General features: G+C 42.3%; 1 long non-coding RNA gene across 1 annotated transcript; it reads right to left on the bottom strand.

Annotated features, from left to right (window-relative positions):
* Window positions 1-1,312: 1,312 nt before the first annotated feature.
* Window positions 1,313-6,495, bottom strand: LOC134484531 (uncharacterized). Its single transcript, XR_010061979.1, has 3 exons — window positions 6,335-6,495; window positions 4,888-5,268; window positions 1,313-3,439 (listed from the first exon to the last, which is right to left on the bottom strand). It is a non-coding gene; the product is annotated as an uncharacterized LOC134484531 (long non-coding RNA).
* Between the last annotated feature and the right edge of the window lie 17,183 nt (window positions 6,496-23,678).

Below are 23,678 nucleotides of genomic sequence, written 5' to 3'. Positions count from 1 at the left end.
TCCGTGGCTACAGAAAGTGACCGTTTCAGTCTCCGTATCCCCACTGCACCGAGTCTCAGCTAAAGTCACCCTCATGGACGCCAGGGCAGCCTCACCCGTCCCAGACTGCAGGATAATCATAGAGATAGCGCCCACCCTGGACAGTCACTGATTCAGTCTATTCTCCTGCCCTCTGTCCCTCTTGTCCGTCTTTCCCCAGAAATGATTCTCAAACCCCATTTCCCGTCCCATCCCCTCAGCCACCCAATCCTTCCCTTCCATCTGCCTCTTCTCATTATTTTATTCCTCCTTCTGAGTGAAATTCAAGCATTTTTCTTGTCCCTTCCTACTTGTTTATCCTCTTTGGTTCCGTAGATCGTAGTGTGTGAATTCTGTACTTTATGGCTAATACCCTCTTTAAGTGAGTGTGTACATGTTATTTTGGGTCTCAGTTACCTCATTCAGGACAAGACTTTCTCATTCCATATATTTGACCGCAGCTTCTCAATGTCCTTATTTTTCAAAGCTGCGTAGTACTCCAAAGTGTAAATGAACCACCTTTTCTGTAGCCATTCTTTGGTTGAGGGGCATCTGGGTTATTTCTATTTTCTGTTCATTATTAAGAAAGCAGTTAGGAACCTTACGGAGCACATGTCCTTGCGGTATGGCAGGTCTTTTCAGATATAAGCCCAGGTGTGGTATAGCTGGGTCTTTAGGAAGAATATTCCCCATTTTCTCATAATCCACTGGAGAGATATGCAAAGTCATTATTCAGATTTGATCTTCCCCCAGCAAATGTTATTTGTATCCTGATATTTATCTGCTTCCTCAAAGGAGGTTGCCCCGACTAGCCCTCTATCATGGACTCAGGTGATCACATATGAATCTTCTGTCCATTTTAACTGTTCAGTAAATGCTAGAGCCTATGACAGGGAGCCAGAGGGGAAAGTTGATACTGGAGGGTTGAGGGTGGGGTTATGTAGAGAGGCAGAAGAGGGTAAGAGAGGTATAGTATTATTACTATATTATAATTTAATATACTAACATAATATATTAATATTAATTATATTATATCATGATATTAATACATAACAATTTGGTATATTACTACAATATATTTATTATTTATTATAATAATATATAATTTTATATATTAATATAGTATATTAACATTTATTATATATTATCATAATGTTGATATATAACAATTTAGTATGTTAATATAGTATATCAATATTAATTATATTATTATAATGTTAATATATACTAATTTTATATATTAATTTATTATAATAGTATTTTATGTATGTATATACACACACCCACACACACATACACATATAAATATATATTACATGGTATGAAATATCCACAAAATTTACTCCAAGTGGAGCTCGCATGTTGATGGGAAATGCTGAGGGTAGAATATTTTTTTCACTTCAGTTTGCTTATATGGTGGATCACTTTGATGGGTTTTCATAGACTGATCCACTCCTGCAGCCTCAGGATGAAGCCTACTGGATGGTGCTGGATGGAGGATTCATATGTCCTTCGATTTTGTTTTCGAGCATTTTACCTAGTATTTTTTCCACCAATGTTCGTAAGGGAAATTCGTCTGAAATTCTTTCTTCGTTGAGTCGTTTGTGATTTAGGTATCGGGGCGACAGTGGTGTCCTGGAATCAGTTTGGCGTTTTCCTCCTGTTTCTGTGTTTTGGAGAAGGTTGAGAATTCTTTGAAAATCTGGTAGGAGTCTGCGCTCAATCAATCTGGCCCTGAGGATTTTTCAGTGAGGAAACTTAATTACACTTCCTGTCTCTATAGGGGTTGTAGAACTATTTTACAAAGTTTATCTTACCTCAGTTTACCTGTGGTCAGTGTTATCCATCTACACAATCATCCATTTAATTCAGAGATTCTAATTTTGTAGACAGCAGGTTTTTGAAGTGAGTCCTAATGATTCTGTGACTTTCATCATTGTCCATCGATGCGGCTCCCTGTTCATTTCTGATTTTGTTTTTTGGATGCTGTCTTACCTCGTATTACTTTATATGTCTAAGTGTTTGTCTGTCTGGTTGATTTCCCCAAGGAACCAGCTCTTGTTTTTGTTGATCTTTGTATTCTCTTTGTTTCTGATGGATCACTCTCGCCCCGAGTCTGATCATTTCTTTCTGTCTCCTCCTTTAATATGTATTTGCTTCTTTTTATTCTAGAGCTTTCAGGTGTGCTGGGAAGTTGCTAGTGTGGGGTCTCTCCGGTTTCTTTATGAAAGCGCCCTGTGCTGCATGTGCACGTTCCTCTTAGCGCTGCTTTCCTTATGTCCCTTAAGTTTGGAGAAGATGTGCCTTCATTTCCATTGAATTCTCAGAACCCTTTTTTTTTTCAAGTCTTCTCTGAAAAAAAGTCTTCAGTTGCAAGCTATTGAATTTCCATGAGTTTATAGACTTTTTGTTATTGTTGAAGTCCAGTTTTAATCCATGGCGATCTGAGAAGATCCAATGGTTAGCGCAGTCTTTCTGTGTCTGCTGTGGTTTGTTTCGTGAGGGAGAACATGATCAGTTTAGGATAAGGTTCCATGAGGTAATGAAAAGAGAGTGTGTCCTTTTGTATTCATGTGAAATATTCTGTAGATATCAATGAGGTCAGATTAATTGAAACCCATGCCAGTTACATCTTCTATTTTTATTGTTTCCTTTTTTAGTTTCTGTCTCAATGACCTGCCCTTGGTGAGATGGCACATTGATGTCCCCCACTATCAATGTGTGAGGTTCGATGTGATATTTAAGCTTCAGCAATATTTCTCTCACTAATGTTGCTGCTTTTGTATTTGGGATATAGACATCCAGAATGGAGATGCCATTTTGGTGGATTTTCTTCTGATGCATATGAAGTGTCCTTCCCCTTCTCTTCTGATTACTTTTGGTTGAAGGTTTGATTTGCTGGATGTTAGGATGGCTACACCATCTTGTTTCTTGTGTCCTTTGCTTGGAAAACCTTTTCCAACCCCTTAGTCTGAGGTTGTGTCTATCTCGGTTGCTGGATTGTGTTTCTTGAGTGGAACAGAAGGAGGGATACTGTTTTTAAATCCATGTGTTAGCGTCTGTCATTTTACTGTTGAATAGAGGTCATTAATGCTTAAAGGTTTTAATGAGAAGTGATATTTAGTTCAGGCTATTTTGATGCTGCGGGAGCAGGGTTATTTTGCTTGCATGTTTTTTGGTTTTTGTTTTTTCCATTGGGATGTTTGAGTGTGTATGTGAGTATTAGATCTGTTCTATAGGGTGCATGTTTTTTTTTGTTTCTGTGTTTTTGTTTTTGTTTTTTTATGGGGAGCTGTTAGAGTATGCATGTGAATATGAGATCCCTTCTGTAGGTTATGCTGTGCAATTATTAATTTCTAGTGGGAGGCAGGGATGGTTCAATTTCTGAAAGTCCATCAATATAATCCACTATATAATGAATCTGAAAGAAAAAATCACATGATAGTCTCGGTAGATCCTGAAAAAGCTTGCAAAACTATTCCAACCCCCCTTCATGTTAAAAGCATGAGAGCGATCAGGGATACCAGTCCTATCCAGAAACATAATAGAAGCAATGGACAGCAAGCCAGTACCCAGCACCAACCGAAATGTAAAGAAACGTAAAGCAATTCCATTAAAATCAAGGACAATGTAAGGCTGCCCTCTTTCCCTACTCAGTATAGTATTTGAAATTCTATCCAGGGTAAAGCATGGTTCAAATTTGGTTCTGACTTGGAATATTGCCAAGACCTGTGAAGGAGGAATGGCACAGAGCTTTAGAACTCCTGGGGTATGGCCCACTCTTCAGCACAGCCTCGTTGGACCTTGGTGAGTCATGAACTCCACGAGGACTTCATGCAGAGTGTCTCTCGGTTATTGCACTCATTCCCTCTTACTCTAAGAAGTGCCTGAAAATCCTCATGGAGCTTCCCACCACTGAGAGGGCAGCGCCATTGGCATTTGCAATAACAGTGGTTGAGGTCTTTTAGGGATTGTCTCTGGGGCAGATCAGTGCTTCCATCATTGCCCAAGGAGATATAGAATGGTCAGCGATGACCACCGCCCTTAAAAAGCATTTGGAAAAATAAAATTTTTCGTGAAGCTGGCTAAGATGTTTTCCCTACTGACTCTGATGTAAAAAACAATGTATGGAACAATTTTAAATTCAGAATAGCTGGGACCTTTTAAGGTCATGGATCAAGAGCAATGGCGGCACAGGCTAGTGGTGTGACTGTCACAGAGGCTGGACTGCTGATGACTGATTTCTGACCCAGTTATACCCTCAGCTTCCTGATAGGATTTAATAAGAATTGTTATTCACAGATATGCATTCTGATCATTTAAAGCAGATATGACATTTTTATACAGATGTTTAGATTTGTGTGTTTTTAAAGGTTCTTATAAGAATACTTTTAAAGATAAATAATACAATATTTAACCATTTCTCTGTAATTCAAATTGCTTACTTATGAAGTTACGTTGGCCTTTGGAATAATTTGTTTTTTTTAGGTGTACTATGTAAAATTTGTTCTAATACAGTATTGGGTATCACCTTTTTCAGCACTAAGCTAGAGAAGAAAACAAGAACATGATCACATTTGTGTAATACAATATTCAATAAATTAATGGTATATAGGGAAAACACTGCCCATTGGGAAACAGAGAAAACCTAGAAAATTGAACTCTATGTCACAGGAATGAACCTGGGAATAAAAATATTATTTAGAGGAATCTCCTATACTCCATGTTCCTAAATCTTTTCTACCCATGCCGAGCCCCTGACTAACTTTCTCCATTCAGAGCATGTAACCACTAATGAAGCAGAGAGAAGTCTCTAGCTTTAGAGAGATGGAGTACGTAAAGGTTTCCACTGTGTACCAGGAGACAGACCTGGAAAGTGCACCCTCGAAACTGGTCAATGTAAGGAAAGCTGTTCAGCAGGTAGGACATGGCGGTTCTCAGTGATCTAGAATGATGGCCTTCCATTGGGTGACGGGCTCATCACCTTCCTTCCATCCGTGAGAAATTCTGCAGCCCACAATGTCCCCCAGGGCCTGGGGAGAAGGCTTCTGTGTGGATGGTGTGCTCATCCTCCTCAGAGACATCCTCTTCTTCTTGGCTGTAGACCTCGTGTGGTAGGCCATGGCATCCTGGTCCACTGTCTTGTGGCTATCGTTCTGTGTTCAGGCTTCATACTTGCCCGTGGCCTGCGTTTGAAGAGCTCACCTGCTTAAACCAGACACAATGCTGTTCCCTCTGTCATATGAGAGCCTGCAAGAACAATGGGGGTGGGGTGGGGAGGGCGCTGTACCAAGGCTCTTGTCTAAGAGAACTTTGGAGCAGGTGAGGAAGGCGATGGTAGACAGGTTTGACCATCTGAATCTAATTCTATCGTAATCAGAAGTTCGTAGGAGGGCTGAGCAATGGAGGAGCACACCTTGAATTCCAGCACTCAAGAGGCAGAGGGAGGCCGACCTCTGTGAGATCAAGGCCAGCCTGGTCTACAGAGTTAGTTCCAGGGTAGCCAAAGCTACCCACAGAAAAACCCTGTCTCAAAAATCAAAATCTAAAGTTCAAAGGGAAAAGAACAAATGGTTCTCTACAGCTCAGAATAACATATTCAGACACATTTCATCAGCCCGAGGCACTTTGTCTCTGCTGAGGAACCTCTCCTTGAATGTCTAGGTCAGTGTGGGATTAAGTATCCCTGTCCCAACTTTAAGCAAGCAGAACAGAGAAAGGATAGCAAAGGAGCCAGAAGGGTGGCCACACCCCTCTCCTACCCTCTAACTATGAACTATGTGGCAACATCCACAAGTGTCTGCCCAGAGACACAGCACACCAGTCCACTGGCTTTCTGTACTGTGCATCCTGACCCAGCCCCAGGTTTATTCCGCGACGCTGTTGCATCTTCGACCGCAACAAGAGTCTTTTGTGTAGGCAACTGCAGACATTTAGAAATAATATCTCCTGGGGTTGGGATTTAGCTCAGTGGTAGAGCACTGGCCTAGCAAGCACAAGGCCCTGGGTTCGGTCCTCAGCTCCGAAAAAAAAAAACAAAAAACAAAAAACAGAAAACCAAAAAAAAAAAAAAAAAAACAAAGACATATTATCTCCTAAAATGCTCAGGCACAGAGAGGAGCTTTGGCATTTTAGTAGAATTATGAATTAGATATAGTTAGCAAAGGATAATAAACTCTTAGCCTGACTAGCCTAGACCGTCCGCCGAGCTCTCAAACGTGGAAGACATCAGAACAGTCGGTTACTCGCTGTACGAGGGAAAACATTTATCTTTCTGGGCTACAAGGGTCCCAGTTATCTTCATAAACGTATTTACCGAAAGAAAATGTACATGTCGTCCAGATTCTGTCTTCGGAAACCGGTCAGGCACCAAAAGGCTGTTGAACAATTTTGGGGTTCAGGAGCTGAACTGGCTTTCACACCCCGCTGCGAAGATAGTGAACCCACCTTCAGTGGAGTCTACCGCCCCCAAGTGGAAGAGAAGCGCAACCTCCGCCCAGTGCTCTGTGACATCATCCAGGCTCTGCTTACATCATAGAAGCCCTCTCAGCCCAGTTCCTTCCCTAGTAACGCTTAGAAACGTCCAGCATGTAGGTTTTAGCTTCTCGTGTAGCCTCCTGGAGACCCAAAGTAAAGTACCCACCCAAATATTCTGATCACTCGAGTCACAGTCTGCCCATGTAGCTCTTTTCATGCATTTTTTTTTCTGAAAAAGTCTTTGGTTTCTGAGTCACCAACATCCTTGGTGGTTATTTTCCCAGCTCCTATCTTTCCTTTGGTTATCTTTAAGTCATTCTCCGTATCAGAAATATTGGTAGCCTCTCCCTCCGAGGCAGTCCACTGGGTAGCACCCCAAAATTATCTTTATCAAAATCCACAATTAGAGGAGGGACATTTTTATTCAAACAAAGCTGGAATTTGACAGGGTTAAATACCTTGTATTGAAGTCAATGGCAATCATGAATTACGGATTCTTTGCAAAGAGCGAGGAAAAATTAGCTCCTGGACCTGCTTCCAAAGTCGGGATAAACTGATGACAAACCCCATATCGACCCGTCATATTTTAAATGTCTTTAAAATTTACCAACACTTCTGGTTACAAGGAATTCATTAGATCAAATGCAGCAAAACAGGATGAAATAGATGAGGTAATTTCGTTTTTGAAATATGGGTAGACAGAATACTGGATGCAGGTAAGTGTGGAATTTACCTATAAATTACAGGGCACTTTAATAGTTTGTGTCACATAGTTCTTCAGATCTTCAAAAGGATTCTTTTCAGAACCCTCCCCTGTCCCCACCACACTCTGACCCTCCCTTCCCTCTCCCCAGTAATTCCCTTCCACTTTAACATTATAACTTTTTTAAATGTACTTAGAGCTTAACACTTATGGCAGCTTTTTAAAATATGTCCACTTTTCTAAGTGCACCGTCTTCCTTTTCTCCCTTCTATCGTAGTTTTAAGCACGTTTTCCTTCACACTTCGAGTTTTACTCTCTCTCTGCTCTTATGATTACTCTGTCATTATGTGATTGTTGGTTCACTATGTGGCTGACCTCAATGTGGGGTTAACTCAAAGGACATGATTTTCCCCCTTTTCTCCCCTTCATCTTCCTTCTCTAGGCACCTGCTGAGGTTTACAACCTTGGGGATTTTTTTTAAGCCTAGACAGCCCACACACACACACACACACACACACACACACACACACACACACACACACACCCCATAGAGATAAATTTAAAAAAAAATTAAAAAAAGAAGGAGCCAGGTATGCCCCTTTAATCCCAGCACTCAGTATCAAGCTGACCTCTGTGAGTTCAAGGCCTACTTGGTTTATACAGTGAGTTTCAGGCCAGTCCTACCTACATAATGAAACCCAGTGTCCAAATAAAACAGAAAAGAGTGTTATATTTATGTCTGATAATGTAGGCAACAGAGAAACTATTTCTACAGAGAAAGAACTTATTGTTGAGAGAATCAGTGGTCTGGAAGGAGACCCCAATTCTTTGTGTCACTAACTCCATCACGCCCTCAGCAGGAAGCAAGAAGGGGTACAACTAAAAAGGAAGCAGGGCGATTATGAGTAAAGCTGTTGACACGGATCAGCCCATCAGCAACAGAAAAAGGCGGAAAACCAGCTGGGATGAGATGGCGTCACCAGCCAATGTCTCTGACTGACAGTTTCTAGTAGCACCAGGATGTTCTTTCCCTTCAAGTACCCTGGACTTTTCAGACACTCAGAAACCACAGAACAAAGTGTGGCAAGTGCCTAAGAATGGATGTCCGGTGGGACATATTTGTTTATACAGGTTTCATGTAGCCCAGGTTGGCCTCAAACACACTATGCACCCGAGGATGATTTTGAACTCCTGGTTCTCTTCCTGGTAATGGGACTATGGGCATGGACCACCACACCACGCTGATGAGGTACTGTAGGTGGAGCCCAGAGCTGTGTGAGAGCCAAGTGAGCACTCTGTCCACTGAGCTGTATCTCCAGCCCCTCGGAATGTGTTCTCCTAATACAACAAAACTAAAATAGACCTCTTCAATGATACACAACAGGAATCTCCCAGTCCAGAAACATTTAGTTACACATTCACAAGTAATACAGATGTCAAGAAATAATGAAACTATGTAACAGTAAGAAAAAAAGAAGAAGATAGGAAACATACTATCAAAATGTGTAAGACATAACTATGAAGGTGCTAAGAGGAAACTTTATTTACAACACTAATTCTTAGATTAGAAACAAAGACCAGCAACGTAAATTTTTATCTACACTAGAAAATAAGAAATAATTAATTCAATGAAAAAATAATTGTTAAAATTAACCCCGAAACACAAAACACTAAAAATAAGAAATTAACAAAAAAAGCCAATGAAACACAATTAGTTTTTTTTTAAAGGAAAAAAAATTATTTTTACGTCTCGATTAGACCTAGATAGAAAAATATACGATCCATTCGGTTTGGCGATTAAAAAAAAAAAAAAGAAATTGCCGTGTTTTAGAGTTTATGCAGAAAACTGAATCAGGTACCAGAGACAAAAATTTAAAAAAAAATTATTCATCGTTTAAACCTTTTTTAATGACAGTGTTTATACTCAACTTGTCTCTCCTATAATCTGTTTAATATCAGACAAGATTTCCAGGGTGGCCATATGGATATTGTGCAGTGTTGAAATGGAAGCACAGCATTGTATTCCCAACACAGACTCTGGTTGAGAACATCATTGTTTTTCTCTCGAGGAAACTAGCACAAGATCCAAGCCCAGTCTCCCGAGGCATTGTCCCATCTTAGAGCCATTTCCTCAGACAGCACTTCCCATGTGTCTTATTTTTCTTCAACAATCAAAACAGACTTGTTTGCTGCACTGTATGGTTTGCCGTGCTGCTTGGGAGACCCTGGACCATCAGACATGATGAAACTTCTCGCCCACACCCCCAACCCACAGCACTGGTATCAGTGTAGAGGAAATAGGAGAAACAGAAACGAAAAAAGGAAAAAAACCTGTTGTTGTTTGTAGAAGAGTCATGTAAGTAGGCCAAGCTGACCTTGGACTTCCTATGTAGCCCAGATTGGCCTTGGACTTACTATGTAGCCCAGGCTGGCCATGCACTTACTCTGTAGCCCAGGCTGGCCTTGATTTACAATGTAGCCCAGGCTGTCATTGGACTAACTATGTAGCCCAGGCTGGATTTGAACTTGTGATCTTCGCGAGTATTGAGAATATAGGTATTGACTACCACACTCAGCTTTGTATCTGTTATTATAAGTGACTCAGCTGTGTCCCCCCATTTGCCAGCCTCCCTCAACATCAACTACAGCATCCACAATCACCCACTAGGATAATCCCATCCTTTAACTCATCTGTTAAGGTAAGACTTTACAGGACAGAGAGTCAGCAGGGTCCTCCTCCTTATTAGAACACATTTGTGTGGAGGGATTTGAGTGATTGTTTGAGTGAGACAGTCATACCTTAACCTGGATCTGATATTATGACCAAGAAGGAAAAAAAAAAGAATAAGAAAACAAAAGTAAAGGAGATGGGTCCAATACCGGGACTTGAACCTTATCAGTTGAGGAGATGGCTCACAGGTATCAGGTAAAAGATGGGTAGGCTTTGTGGCCCACACAGAATCCCAGTCCAGGAAGGTAGAGATAGGGCAGATCCCCAGGGCAAGATAGCTGTCAAGACTAGTCATATTGGGGAACTCTGGGTTTGACAGAGAAATGCTGCTTCAATGAATAAGGTAGAAGAGAAAATGGATTAGTCCCTACATTATACACTGCACGTGCAAGTATGTACACACACACACACACACACACACACACACAGGAACAAAAAAAAACCTTGGACTTAAGGCATTGCCTTCACTGTAGTAGCACATAGTAGGATGTGGGGATCTAAATAAGTGTTCCTTTCCACCCCCACAAAGACCAACATACTTATGAACTCTCATCCCTGGATCTGTACAGTCTGCTGAGGACTCCCAGATGTTTAGTGTACTGTCCTTGCTCTCTAACATATTCTGGTGTTCTGTTTCAGGAATCCTGAGCTGGGGCTCGGCTGACTTGAGCCTCACTCCCAGTCTTGCATCCAAGACAACTTTCAGCTGCCATGTACTGATCCTTGGAATTCCCTGCCAAGGTACCCTGACTTGCATTTCTCACGAGGCCATGCCATGAAGCCAGAGAAAGTGCAGCTGTCTTACTCTGTCATTTATTAGCTTAGAGTATTGGGAAATTGGCTCGACGTTTAAACCTCACCTCCCTCATGTATAAATGAGCAGGCGAACAATTCCAGTTCATCAGATCTACACTAGGAGTGAGTTAGAAAAACACATGAAAACGATTAGTGCCAGTGTTTTATGAATGATAAGCAGTATTATTTATATGATTTGTAACATTGGAAATTATGGTACCTGGAATGTAACGGTTTTCATTATCTTTGCACAGATGATGTGAGGAAAGCATCTAGGATGCAGAAATGCTTCATTTTTTGCGTTATTTCCAAGAAGCATTTCTTTCTGCTCCAATTATTTTTTTAAAACTTACTTTCCACTCCATCTCCCCTTAGGTGATTAGGTTAGAATGGGGTTTGGTGAGAGGGGTTATAAAACGTTGTGTTACAGAATATATCTACAGGATCAACTGTTGAGTTCAAATGGAGGCAGCCTCCATGGATAAGCCATGCTCCCCCTGAAGCTATTGATTTCTTTCCTTTTTTTTTATTTTCATTGATTTCTTGTGATGACTAGTCTTGGAGGAAAGAACCTCCCACGAGGAGCCTTCTCCATCAGATTGGCCTTGACTATGTCCAGGTGGCATTTCCTTGACTGTTTACAGATGTTGGAGGGCCTGGACTACTGTGGGCAGAACCGCCCTATGCAGGTGGGTCTGGACTCTGTAAAGGTAGCTGAATGTGAGCCAGTGAGCAGTCTCTGAGGTTTCTGTTTCATAATCCTGTCTTGGTTTTCTTGATGACTGGAACAGATAAGATGAAATAAAGTTTTCCCTTCCCAAGCTGGCTTTGCTGAGTGTATTCATCAAAGTTGCTGACCAGCGAGATCACAAAAGCCCTCACAACTTTACATGTCGTTGCCATTGTTCTTCGTAGCCCTCCAGAATTTGATGGTAAGACCCTATTTCTGAGGATACTGAATCCTTTGGGTCACAGGTCACAGAACGGTCAATCGGAAGCTGAGGTGGAAGCATCCTATATAATGGCTAGCCTTCATGGTTCAAGAAAGTGCTATGTAGGCTTCCAGGGGAGAAAATCATCTACAACCTTACTCGGGGGTGAACCATTGAAGCTAAAATGTCAGGGAAGATGTGCCCCTAATGTGTTAGTGGCATCAAAGTCATGGGAGTAACCAGTGGCTTTCCAATTGGATACAAGGCATATTCCACACGAGGGAATACACACCAGGTTCTGTAACCTGGTCAAGAACCTATGGTTAGGGTGATATAGGCCTAATGAAAGAGCATAATGCTAAATACATTTTCAAACTTCCTTCCAAACATCCATATTTGTATCTATAGATCATGGTTGCACTCAGCTCTCATCAGAGAAGAAGCTTCTGACTACCATGAGCAGAGATGTACAGCTGGACAAAGTGCTGGCAATCAGTGGTGTTGGACTGTTCAGGTGGAAATAGGACAGCTAATTCTTCTCCTCCACAGCTCAGAGAACATCATGAAATAGTGGGTGGAAGGAATATAAGAACCAGAAGAAGGGAAGTGGACAGCAAAAGGATATCTTTTAGATTGGACCTAGTCATTGAACTCTTAAACTGATGGCGGCTATGGTCACGGGCACAAGACTGGGCCCTTCAACACTTTATTAGAAATGGGAGAGGCCATGAAGACCCTCCCCTCCCTTGGCAATCAACATTTATTGGAGGAGGGGTTCTATCCTGCAAGCTTAGATCTTTCAAGACCTACTTTAGGAAGAGTTTTTACACCCTTTAACCTTCCTCTAGCCCACCACCCACCAGAGGTAGTAGAAAGGAAAGGACAATTGGGCGAACAAAGGACGATGTGGACCTGCTTAGAAATAGTTCTCTGGAACGATTTCAATCTTCATCATCAGGATATCAGTTCAGTTGACATGAATCAGCAGAGGTAGGTCGATCTACTTGCAAACACCATTCATGAATCTCCAAGGACATTTCAACCCAGAAGAAATTGCTGAGCTCTTCCAATTGGCCTGGGTTCGAGGAGGCAGCAAGAACCCACCGCATTGTCACCAGAAGAAGTTCTCTGGGGCTTTTCTCTCTACAAAGTCATGACAAACAATGGTCAGTGAGGAAGGAAAGGTGAACCAATGCCACAGCATGGTCCATGAATACCGAGTCATCCAAGTCCATTGAGCATCAGCAAAGAGTGGCAAGGCAGGCCAATGCCGTGGTGTTGCCCATGCTGTCCAGGGTTATACTCGTACCCTTTCTAAACATCACGTGCCCTTTTTCTAGGCAGCTACCAGAAACACCATGTGTTTGTTCTCAGCAAAACATCCTCCCCTAAGACAGTTTCCCAAACAACATCCATGACACAGTTGAATCTCCAAAGAAACCAGAAATTTCTGCTTCACTCCCTTCTTCATTCCTGTACCCGTAGATAAGTTGTTCTGTCGAATACCTCTGTACTCATGTAACTAATTAAACTTAGAGATTACACGCAGAAAGGAGACATGAAATAGGAGGGGGGACTTATTCAGAATATCGGTGTCAATTGGAGAGGGAATGGCGTGAGAGAAGGGGTTGACCGAGGGGATGACGGAGGAGGATGAGGGAGGATGCAAGGGAGAACTGAAGGATGGGATGGAAGAATGAGGGAGGGGGATGAGGGAGGGGAATATGGAAGGGAAATACAGAAAGGAAAGGTCTAAAACTCATTATATAAGTATATGATATTGTTAAACAAAAACATCAAAATCATCATTTTTTTTTAAAAACAAGTTTAATGTTTCTCTTTATAGAGGGTCAATCATTACAACTTAGGGCTTATTTTGTTGGATCAATTTTGTCTTTAAGGTTTTTTAGTTCCTTGGAGCAAATTGTCAGATGTGAAGTTTTAGTTCGAGTCAGTACCATCCAGGGTTCTGTGTGACTGAAAAATCAAGTCAATAAACACTTTGTATTAATTGTCAAAATCCCAGTGAGTTCTCTCCAGTAATTTTCCTTTTATCACACTCCACCCACAGCCCTTCTCAAAATGCTGGCTGAATTAAGTACCTGACACTGAATGGGACACAAGTTCAAACCAGTGGAAGTGGGAAAAAGCAACTAAAAGCAAACAAAGTAACAGACAGGAAAATTTCTTCCCTCTGTATCTGGGGTTCCATTTTATGGTTTTGGAGAGTCTACTACACTGAACAAAATGAAAGAGTAGAGTCTGAGGTGGTGTTTAACTTAGTGAAGAAAGGCAGCCATAGCTGCAAATGGGGGGGAGGCAGGGGTAGGCTGTCAGGGCAGTTCCACTCTTGATGATGTATGTAAACACCAAAGGTGAGAATGAAGAGAACCTCCAAGTGAAAACGGCGATGCCAAAATTTATGAACACAAGAGCGTTTGTATCACACCGACTGAACACTCACACAAATAAATCACACCGCACGTCTAGTATGCGTGTTTACACACATCAAGTGGTGCTGTGTTTGGGGGGCTGTATAAACAATGTTTGTGTGTGACTGGAGAGGTGGCTTGGTAGTTGAGAACAGTTACTGCTCTTGCAGAGGACCTGAGTTCAGACCCTGGCACCAACATGGTGGCTCACAAGCATTGATTACTCTTGTTCAGTTCTGTGCCCTGCTCCTGTCTCCTGTATTGATGAGTACACAGGTGGTCGTGAGGGAAACCGACTTGAGCCCTGTGGCCTCCCATGTCTTATTGACAGCTATACCTGCTTTTCTTCCCTAAGTTTCTTTTGGCTTCTGTATATGTTTCTTTTATACAGATACATAAAAGGAAGGGAAACACCCATATATGGAATTTAAAACAAGGAAACAAACAAAGAAAGAAAGAAAGAAAGAAAGAAAGAAACAAAGAAACAAAGAAACAAAGAAAGAAAGAAACAAGGAAAGAAAGAAACAAAGAATGAAAGCTGAACACCCTCCAGGTCTGCAATGTGACCATCACACTCCAGTTGCTATGCTTTCCCCATCATGATGGATGGTACCAGCTCAAACAAAGGGTCACAATAAACACTTCCTGTCTCTTTTTTTATTGGAATTTTATGTATTTAAATTTCAAATGTTATCCCTTTCCTGGATCCCCTCTCTCCCATCCTCTCCCCCTGCTTCAGTGATGATGCTTTTCTTCCCACCCACTCCCATCTCAACACACTGGAATCCCCCACTTTGGGGAAATGAGCCTTCAGAGGAACAAGGGCTTCTCCTCCTATTGATGACAGACAATGCCATCCTCTGCTATATATGTGGCTGGAGCCAGGGACCCTCCATGTGTCCTGTCATTATCCCTCCAATCATGGTGTATGGGCTGTCATGCAGGTGCTGGTAATTACACAGCAGGTACCGCTTCCCACAAAACTATCTCCCCAGCTTGCATTTTATCATGTTACTGGCATGCTGGAGATCCTGTATTTTGTTTACTTGGCCCATAACTAGACGCTCTTTTTTGGACTATAAGTCAGTGATCTACCTTCCTAATGCTGCCCCCTTTAAGACAGTTCCTATGTTGTTACAACCCTTGATTACACAATTATTGTTGTTGCTTCTTCATAGTTGTAATTTTTCTTCCGTTATGAATCGTAGTCAGGAATCATTTTGGAGACTGAAGTTTGTCAAAGGGATCGTGACCCACACACAGGTTGTGAACCGCAGCTATAACCGGTTGGTGGCAAGATATATTTGAAGGACAACCTGGGGAAGACAACCGCCAGCCCTGGGTCCTAAGGCCATCGTTTCATGGACCTAGCTCACCTCTTCACCTCCTTCAATATGGAGTCATGGGAGGAGCGTTTGTCACTTTGAATAAAACAAACCTTAACAGAGACACACGATGGATCATTGTGGCTACCATGTTGTAATTTCCTTTTCGCAAACACCACATTTTAAACATCATCGAAAGCAAAGAAAATAGCCATGAAGATCTGTCTGTGTGAGGGACTGCCCACAATTAATTTCGTTCACCTGGGCCTCAACTTTAGAAGACTGCAAGCATTAGCCATTTGAGACATCCACTTCCTGCTCATGTTTTGTTGAAGAAAAAAAATCAAGCTAAATAGAACAATAGAGATGGAGTGTATAGGACGGGTTGGGTGGTTAGAGCTCTTGAGGAAAGCTCGAACAGAGTGAGGTATGTCAACACACCTCAGCTGACTCAGAAGCAAACAGGTGAGGACCATAGGAAGCCTTGGGCATGAGGAACAGGGATGAAGGTGTCTTTCCAAGGCAGCGAGACAGAGCAGAGCATCCTTCCTTGGGCTAGTTGAAGTGAGGAAGCTAGTGGTTCTCCACCTAAGTCATCGCACGTTGAGCCGGCTGGTGAAGTTCTGGACCCGTCACTCTCCAGTGCCTGAGTTTGAAATGCCGCCATCCCCCCCCAACCCCCATAGGAACAAGCACTTGTTCCAAGGAGAGGTGCTTGGAGACATCATTCTTTGAAGCCATCTTCTCTGAAGGGCAGGTCTCCAATTCCTTAGCAAGAAAGGCATCACGTCTTCAACCTTGTCGTCTTTCCAAATCTGCCATCTCTGTGAAGCCCCATCTCGAAGTACTTGTCCAGGGCATCTGGATTTCTGAACTGATGTCTCCAACAGGTTTCCTAAAGTCTCAGCTTAGCAGTTTTCGATGGATTACCTGTGCCTTATCTAGAGTGGAAACAGGGAATCAATTCTGGCTTATCTGAGTCCCTGGAGGTAGTAGGTGCTTATAGAGAGCAGGTGAAGGAATCATAGACATGAAAGTGCTAATCCATTCTTCGGGTGCAAACTTCTGTAATTTTTATACATTTTTAATCATTTAATAAAGTAAGTCAGTATCCCAGACAGGGTGAGTGTCTGGCTTATGCACGAGCCTCTCTTTTCATCCTAACTCCTGGCTGCTCAGGCTGTGATATCCACTGGAAGTAGAGTCATTGCAGATGTAAGTGGTTATAATAAAGGCCACCCTGGAGTGTGCTGGGCCCTTAATCCAATATGATCATCGACCCTATTAGAATAGAAGCGTTAGTGGGCTGAATGGCAGGCAGGATGGATGGGACCCGATGTCAGGCTGTGGTGGACTGGGAGCTGGTTTTATTTCCCAACCAGGAGTTTGGGCTTTAGCCTGAGGTTCTAGTAAGCACTGGAGAATTTTTATTAGGCATTTCCCTTCAGGGATCCCTCAGGATGATCCCCTGGGGATGTATAGAGGAGGACCTAGAGGAGGCTGCAAGGGCTGTCAGCTCAGGCAACACGGAAAGCTGTTGTCTTCGCAGGAGGCACATGCTGCAGAGTGCAGGCCAGCAGATGCAGTGACTGAGCAGTTAGTGCAATGTCCCTCTTTGCATCAGAGCACTCCCACCACACTATCCTTCTGCCATGCCGCTATTACATGTCCAACAGACTGTCAAAACCCAGTCTGACTGAAGGGACTCCATTGCACTAAGGAACGAACACTGCATAGTACAAGACACAATGGATGGTAAGATGTTTCACAAATGATGGGAAAATGAAATAATCTCAGATAAGATGGTTTGCATTCCTCTCAGAGGACCCGGGTTCAGTTCCCAGCAACTATATCAGATGGTCCCCAACTCTAGGGAGTCTGATGCCCTCTTCTGATCTCCGTGGGTCACTGCACATGGGTGTACATACATACATAAATACATACATACATACATACATACATACATACTACATATATACACATATTTTACACACATACATGCTATACACATACTACATACTTACGACATATATATTATGCAAGTGGGTTACTCAGTGATCTGCTATCCTTGGTCAGTGGATTACTCATGCGCTCAGGAACCCTCAGAGGAAGTGGAACTTTCCGTTTCTTCTTCTCTGTCAGTTCCCTTCTGGGGTCTAGGGCCCTCTTACTGACTGAAGCCTTTATATGATCTTTGAGTTTCTGAAGCATTTCTGTAACACGAGCATCAGGTTTTTGAATCTCTGGTCTTCATAGGGTTTTGAGCATCTGAACTTGTGCCGAGTCCGTCTAAGTAGTCCCGGAGGTGGAAAGTCGCTCGGGTCTCTGCTGTTCAATTGCTTCCCCCGTTGGGGTAGGATGTTATAATCTGGTTGGGGGACACTGAAGGCGTTCTCAGGTGGCGGAGGCTGGGAACCCTTCAAGTGCTTCCCCCATTGGAGTCCGGTGTTATAATCCGCTTGGGGGACACTGAATGGGCTTCCAGGCTGTGGAGGCTGGGAATCCTTCCACTGATTCCCCTGCTGCACTCTGGGGTTATAATCATCTCGGGGGACTCTGAAGGGGTTCCCAGGCCGTGGAGGCTGGGGAATCGCTGGTGCATTGTCAGAGGGTAAAGTCCGATGAGGCTCTCTGTCCTCTCTAAACACTACCCGGTGAAGGGGCAGTGAAAGGACTCGGCAGTGGTGAGTCATGGTGAGCATCAGTCGAGCTGTATCCTTTGAGTATTTCTCTCTCTCCCGAGAACTGTGGACAAGTCCGGAAGGCAAAGCAGGGAAATCTCGAGTGACCATTGATCTCAGGAAACAACCAAAGCTCGAGATGGGCTGTCCTCGAGTTTGCATGAGGCAGTAGCGAGGTCTGCATGGGGCAGTCGCGAGGTCTGCACGGGGGCAGTCGCCAGGTCTGCACGGAGCATTTGTGAGGTCTGCATGGGGCAGTCGCGAGGTCTGCACGGGGCAGTCGCCAGGTCTGCACCGAGCATTTGTGAGGTCTGCATGGGGCAGTAGCGAGGTCTGAATGGGGCAGTAGAGAGGTCTTCACGGGGCAGTCGCGAGGTCTGCACGGGGCAGTTGCGAGGTGTGAATGGGGCAGTCTCGAGGTCTGCACGGGGCAGTCGTGAGGTCTGCACGGCCCAGCCAGGAGATGCCTCACTTGTCAGTTCAGCTTGTAGTAGCGAGCGATCATCCAAGCTTTCTGAATGAGGAGGAACCATGTCGACTCTCTTCCTTTGAGTCCGGAGTGCTACCTGTTTTGTGCACACTGTCAGGGGTCGTGACAAGTGACTCCTGAAGGAGCAACATGAATGGAAAGGGCAAAGGGTGCTTCGGAGACTGTGCGGTCAAGCGCCTCTTACACCAGCTTTGGTGCAGGGATGTGTCTTGGAACCTCATAACCGAATGGGAAAGGCTGATCCAGACCCTTGCTCCTCAGAGACTGCAGGGACTAGAAAATCACTGGTGGACTGTGTGAGGGAATGAGCATGTGATAGGATTTGAATAGAGCACAGAATGCATGGGATTGATATTAGAATTCCATGTGACTTCCAGGTGTTACTGTGATGCTTCTGCCTTGATGTCTCACTCACTACTTTTTTTGTCATAAAGCTTTTAATATTCATTCCGTGACGATATTTTTGAAATATTGTATATGATAAACATTGGAAAGTATTTTCTCTAGTCACATATATTGAAACTCTTAATGTCTCTTGACATTGTATGCAGTTGCCTTGTCAGAAGTCCTGGGATGCTTTCAATACTGGTAAGGTGATTGAACACAAACAGTTTGTGTTACAAGCTTTGCTTGTAAATAATTCTTTTGGTGACCCCCAATTAGATTGTAGAAATGCCTCCTGCCGTTTACAGACATATCTACTACCACCCTTGCTTGGAGAAAGGAGTTAACTGTTATGCCTTCTTTGAATGAAGAGGAAGATCTAAGTCTACACTCTCAGAGAAACAAGATATCAGGTACTGTAGGAAGAAATAGGCATCTAGGCAACAATAAATGTTCCAACCTAACCTGTGCAGTAAAGTAATGTATGGAAATTACCACTCCTTTATTTGTAATATTATTAACCATTGTATTTGTTTATATTTCAAATATTACCCCTTTCCATAAACCCCACCTCCACATATTCCTTCTCTTTGTCTCTAAGAGGGTGACTCCGTAAGCCCCGTTCATTCTTTCCTCACCCTCTAGAATCGCTCTTCTCTGGGACATCAAGCATCCAAAGGACCAAGTCCTTCCCCTTATACTGATGTGAGATGGGGCCGTCCTCTTCTACATACGTAGGGTACCAGACCATGTATATTCTATGGTTGGTGGTTAGGGCCATGGGAGCCCTGAGGGGTCTGGTTAATGGATATTGATGTTAATTACAGTCTCCTTCAGCTCCCTCAGCCCTTCCCCTACATCGTCCATTGGGATCTCTAGGCTCAGTTCAATGGTTGTCTGTAAATATCTGCATCTGTGTCAGTCAGGTGCTGGCAGAGCCTCTCAGAGGACAGCCACACCAGACTCCTGTTTGCAAGCACATCTCAGCATCAGCAACAGTGTCCGGTTTAGTGTCTGCAGATCTCCTGATGGCCTTTCCTTCAGCCTCTGCTCCATATTTACCCTGCATTTCAATAGACACGGATAACTCTGATTTAATAAGAGATGGGTGAGTGTCCCATCCTTACACTGTGGTCATGTCTATCTACTGGAGGGGGTGACTTCAGGTCAATCTCACTGTTGTTTTGTATGTTGGCCAATGTCATCAGTGTTGGGTCCAGGGAACCTGTCGCATCCCTAGTATCTGGGACATTGTAGAGGTTACACCGTCCTCCACTGTTCCTTCTTTCTATACTCATTCTCCTGGTCCTCTGTGCTTCTCTCCTGTCTCTTCCCACATCTGATCCTGCTCTCCTGTATTTCCATTTCACTCCCCTCTCCCACACATGGTCCTTCTCCATCTGCCTCCCATGATAATTTTCTTCCCCCTTCTAATTGGGATTGAAGCTGTCCCTCTTTGTCCTTTCTTGTTGAGCTGCAGAGTGTATGTGAGTTTATTGTGGATATTCTGAGCTCTTGGGCTAATTTCCACTTACCAGTGAGTGCATGCAATGTATGTGTGTTTATTTGTGTTTGTGTTACTTCACTCAGGATGATATTTTCTAGTTTCATCCATTTGCCTATGAATTTCATGAAGTCATTCTATTTAGTAGCTGAGTCCCACACCATTGTGTAAATGGACCACATTATATGAATCTGTGTCTCTTTTGAGGGACATCTGGGTTCTTTCCACCTTCTGTCTGTTACAAATAAGGGTGCTATGAACATAGTGGATCACGTGTCCTTGTTGTAGGTTGCAGAAGGTTTGGGTATGTGCCATCGAATGGTACAGCTGGGTCCTCAGGTAGTAAATACTATGTTCAATTCTCTGAGGACCCTCCAGCCTGGTGTGCAGAGTGGTTTTAAGTGCTTGCAATTTCAACAGGGACAGAGTGTTCCTTTCTCTCCACACCCTTGCCAGAGTCTGTTGTCACCTGACTTTTTATCTTAGCCTTTGACTGGTATGAGGTAGATCTCAGGATTGTTTTGATTTGCCTTTCCCAATGACTAAGGATGTTGAACATTTTTTAGTTGCTTCTCAGCCATTCAGTATTCATCAGTTGAATATTTTTTGTTTTGAACTGTAGCCCACTATTAAATAGGATTATTTGATTCTCTGGAGTAAATCTTCTTGAGTTTTTTTGTAAATATTGGATGTTAGCTCTCTATTGGATGTAGGATTGGTAAAGATCTTTTCCCATGTGTTAGTTGCTGTATGGAAGGAATGACAGTGTCCCTTGCCTTACAGAAACTTTGATTTTTTGTGAAGTTTCATTTTTCAATTTTTGATCTTAGAACAAATGCCTTTGGTGTTCTGTTCAGGAAATTTTCCCGAGTACCAATGTGTTTGAGGCTTTCCCTGCTTTTTCATCAGTTATTTGCAGTGTATCTGGTTTTATTTGGAGGTCTTTTTTAAATTTTTTTTTATTTACTTGAGTATTCCTTATCTACATTTCGAGTGTTATTCCCTTTCCCGGTTTCCAGGCAAACATCCCCTCCCCCTCCTCTTCTTTATGGTGTTCGCATCCCCACCCTCCCCCCATTGCCGCCCTCCCCCCAACAATCACGATCACTGGGGGTTCAGTCATAGCAGGACCCAGGGCTTCCCCTTCCACTGGTGATCTTTATGTGGAGGACTTTAATCCACTTTTACTTGAAATTTGGACAAGGAGATAGGAATGTATTGATTTGCATTCTTCTACATTCTGCCCTTCAGGTGAAACAGCACAATTTTTTAAAAAATGCTATCTTTTTATCCACTGGATGGTTTTAGATTCTTTATCAATTTTCAAGTGTCCATAGCTGTGCGGGTTCATTTCTGCATCTTCAATTCTATTCCATTGATCTACCTGTCTGTCTCAATACCAATACAATACAGTTTTTCATCACCATTGCTATGTAATACAACTTGAGCTCAGGGATGTCGATTTCCCCAGAATGCTTTTATTTTTCAGAATAGTTTTCTCTATCCTGGGATTTATTTTATTACAAATAAATTAGCAAACTGACATTTCTATGACTGTGAAGAATTGAGTCGGAATATTGATGGGGATTGCATTGAATCTGTAGGTTGCATTTGCCAAAATGGCCATTTATACAATATTGATCCTGCCAATACATGAACATGGGAGATCTTTCTAATTTCTGAGATCTTCAATTTATTTCTACAGAGACATGTGTTCTTGTCATATATATCTTTCACTTGCTTGGTTAGAGTCACACTGAGGTATTTTATATGCTTTTTGACTATGGTCAAGGGTGTCATTTCTGTAATTTCTTTCTCAGCCTGTTTCTCTTTTGAGCAGAGGAAGGCTGCTGATTTGTTTGAATCAATTTTATACTCTACCACTCTGCTAAAGTTGTTTATCAGGCTTAGAAATTCACTGGTGGAATTTGTGGGGCCACTTAAATATACTACCAAATAACGTGCATATAGTGACATTTTGAATACTTCCTTACCAATATGTATCCCTTTACCTACATTTGTTTTCTAACTACTCTGGCGAGGACTTTGAATACTATATTGAAAAGGTAGGGAGAGAGTGGGTGTCCTTGTCTAGTTCCTGATTTTAGTGGGATTTCGTTAAGTTTCTCCATTTAGTCTGATGTTAGCTACTGGTTTGCTGTATATTGCTTTTACTGAGTTCAGTATGGTCCTTGAATTTTTGATATTTCCAAGACTTTTAATGCTTTCTCAGCATCTAATGAGATGATTGCTTGTTTTGTTTTCATTGAATTTGTTTTTATAGTGGGATTAGTTTGATTAGTGACCAGGTTCTGTATATTGAACCATCCCTGTATCTCCAGGATGAAGCCTATTTGATGATGATGGATCATTGTTTTGATGTGTTCTTGGATTTGGCTTGCAAGAAATTTACTGAGAATTTTTGCAGGGAAGTTCATGAATAAATTGGTCTGAAATTCTCTTTCTTTTTGGGTCTTTGTTTGCTTTAGTTATCAGAGAAGGAACTGTGTAGTGTTCCTTCTATTTCTAGTTTGTGGAATAGTTTGGAGAATATTGGTATTAGGTATTCTATGGATGTCTGAGAGAATTCTTTACTAAACCTTTCTGGTCCTGGGATCTTTGGTTGGGAGACATTTAATGACTGCTTCTACTACTTTATGAGTTATGGGAGTATTTAGATGGTTTATCTAATCCTGATTCAAATTTGGTACCTTATATCTGTCTAGAAAATTATCCATTTATCCCTAACTTTCCCGTTTTGTTAAGTGTAGGCATTTATAGAAAGATCTGATAATTTTTTGAGTTTCCTCATTTTCTATGGTTATATCTCTATTTCACTTCTGATTTTGTTATTTTTAATTTGAATACTAAGGATTTACCTATTTCTGGATTTTTCAAAGAGCCAGCTAGTGGTTTTGTTGATTCGTTATATAATTCCTTTTGTTTCTACTTGGTTGATTTCAGTCCGGAGTTTGATTATTTCCTGCTGTCTTGTCCTCTTGGTGTATTTGGATTTTTATTGGTTCTGAGATTTCAGGTGTTCAGTCAAACTGCTAGTGTATCATAGCGCCTGCTTCTCTGTGGAGGCTCTCAGAGCTATGAGCTTTCCTCTTAGCATTGCTTTTTTGTGTTCCCAAGTTATGCCTTCATTTTCACTAAATAGAAAATGTCTTCAATTTTTTCTTTATTTCTTCCTTGAACAAGTT

Source organism: Rattus norvegicus (assembly GCF_036323735.1).
Source record: "Rattus norvegicus strain BN/NHsdMcwi chromosome 3 unlocalized genomic scaffold, GRCr8 chr3_unlocalized_1, whole genome shotgun sequence".
Taxonomy (NCBI): domain Eukaryota; kingdom Metazoa; phylum Chordata; class Mammalia; order Rodentia; family Muridae; genus Rattus; species Rattus norvegicus.
This window is presented reverse-complemented; position numbering and strand designations above follow the sequence as displayed.